Here is a 2,885-nt window from a genome sequence, read left to right on the forward strand (position 1 = left end):
GAATCTAAAACAAAAATCCAGAAAATCACATTGTATGATTTTTAAGTAATTCAATTTAATTAATTTTTTAAGTAATTTGCATTTTATTGCATGACATAAGTATGCGATACATCAGAAAAGCAGAACTTAATATTTGGTACAGAAACCTCTGTTTGCAATTACAGAGATCATATGTTTCCTGTAGTTCTTGACCAGGTTTGCACACACTGCAGCAGGGATTTTGGCCCACTCCTCCATACAGACCTTCTCCAGATCCTTCAGGTTTCGGGGCTGTCGCTGGGCAATACGGACTTTCAGCTCCCTCCAAATATTTTCTATTGGGTTCAGGTCTGGAGACTGGCTAGGCCATTCCAGGACCTTGAGACGCTTCTTACGGAGCCACTGCTTAGTTGCCCTGGCTGTGTGTTTCGGGTCGTTGACCCAGCCACGACCCATCTTCAATGTTCTTACTGAGGGAAGGAGGTTGTTGGCCAAGATCTTGTGATACATGGCCCCATCCATCCTCCCCTCAATACGGTGCAGTCGTTCTGTCCCCTTTGCAGAAAAGCATCCCCAAAGAATTATGTTTCCACCTCCATGCTTCACTTTTGGGATGGTGTTCTTGGGGTTGTACTCATCCTTCTTCTTCCTCCAAACTCTGCGAGTGGAGTTTAGACCAAAATGCTCTATTTTTGTCTCATCAGACTACATGACCTTCTCCCATTCCTCCTCTGGATCATCCAGATGGTTATTGGCAAACTTCAGAGTTTGCCTGGACATGCGCTGGCTTGAGCAGGGGGACCTTGCGTGCGCTGCAGGATTTTAATCCATGACGGCGTAGTGTGTTACATTTTAAAATAAAAAAATATGTACTAGCATCATGGTTGATAGAGCTAGATATATGCTAGTATAGCATCATGGCTGTTAGAGCTAGCTATGTGCTAGCATAGCATCATGGTTAATAGAGCTAGCTATGTGCTAGCATAGCATCATGGTTAATAGTGCTAGCGAATTGCTAGCATATCGTCATGGTTAATAGAGCTAGCTATGAGCTAGCATAGCATCATGGTTAATAGAGCTAACTATGTGCTAGCATAGCATCATGGTTAATAGTGCTAGCTAATTGCTAGCATAGCGTCATAGTTAATAGCTATGAGCTAGCATAGCATCATGGTTGTTAGAGCTAGCTATATACTAGCATCATGGTTGTTAGAGCTAGCTATGTACTAGCATCATGGTTGTAAGAGCTAGCTATGTACTAGCATCATGGGTGTTAGAGCTAGCTATGTACTAGCATGGCATCATGGTTGTAAGAGCTAGCTATGCACTAGCATGACATCATCATCCACTCTAGTAACCTATTGGATGCTCTACTTTAGCAGTACGTCTCCTAGCAGGATTAGAGATGGTATGATGTAGCTAGCTGTATGTTAACTGAACTGACAATTAACGGGATAATATCGAGAGATGTATAGTACGTATGTTTAGCTGCTAAGAAGTTTAGAATACTGTGTTTATCTGTGTGTATGTGCATGTGTGTATTGCTCTCTCTCTCTTTGTTTGTGTTTGTGTGTGTGTGTGTGTGTGTCTGTCTACGCCTGGGTGTGTGTGTGCGCCTTCGCCTGGTGGTAGTGTGTGTGTGTGTGTGCACCTTCGCCTGGGTGGTAGTTTGTGTGTGTGTGTGTGCACCTTCGCCTGGGTGTGTGTGTGTGTGTGTGTGTGTGTGTGTGTGTGTGTGTGTGTGTGTGTGTGTGTGTGTGTGTGTGTGTGTGTGTGTGTGTGTGTGTGTGCACCTTCACCTGGGTGGTAGTATGTGTGTGTGTGTGTGTGCACCTTCGCCTGGGTGTGTGTGTGTGTGTGTGTGTGTGTGTGTGTGTGTGTGTGTGTGTGTGTGTGTATGTGTGTGTGTGTGTGTGTGTGTGCACCTTCGCCTGGGTGGTAGTATGTGTGTGCCTACGGCTGGGTGTGAGTGACGTGCATGTCTATCCACTATGTGTATTTCTGTATGTGTTGGTGTCTGTGCTGATCCATCCCTACAACACCCTGTGAAACTGTCTCATCCCATCTAAATGGTGATTAAAGAATAGTCCGGACAGACAGGATTTGATTCCGTGCCCCTCTGGCTTTATTTCAACGGCATCCGTCACTACAGGTCCCATTTAGGGTTTACTGATCGATCACTACAGGTCCCATCTAGGGTTAACTGATCCATCACTACAGGTCCCATCTAGGGTTAACTGATCCATCACTACAGGACCCATCTAGGGTTAACTGATCCATCACTACAGGACCCATCTAGGGTTTACTGAACCATCTCTACAGGACCCATCTAGGGTTTACTGATCCATCACTACAGGACCCATCTAGGGTTTACTGATCGATCACTACAGGTCCCATCTAGGGTTAACTGAACCATCTAGGGTTAACTGATCCATCACTACAGGTCCCATCTAGGGTTAACTGATCCATCACTACAGGTCCCATCTAGGGTTAACTGAACCATCTAGGGTTAACTGATCCATCACTACAGGTCCCATCTAGGGTTTACTGATCGATCACTACAGGTCCCATCTAGGGTTAACTGATCCATCACTACAGGTCCCATCTAGGGTTTACTGATCCATCTAGGGTTTACTGATCCATCTAGGGTTTACTGATCCATCTAGGGTTTACTGATCCATCACTACAGGACCCATCTAGGGTTTACTGAACCATCTAGGGTTTACTGATCCATCCCTACAGGACCCATCTAGGGTTTACTGATCCATCTAGGGTTTACTGATCCATCCCTACAGGACCCATCTAGGGTTTACTGATCCATCCCTACAGGATCCATCTAGGGTTAACTGATCCATCTAGGGTTTACTGATCCATCTAGGGTTTACTGAACCATCTAGGGTTTACTG

This window comes from Oncorhynchus clarkii, chromosome 1 (genome assembly GCF_045791955.1).
Source record: "Oncorhynchus clarkii lewisi isolate Uvic-CL-2024 chromosome 1, UVic_Ocla_1.0, whole genome shotgun sequence".
Lineage (NCBI taxonomy): Eukaryota > Metazoa > Chordata > Actinopteri > Salmoniformes > Salmonidae > Oncorhynchus > Oncorhynchus clarkii.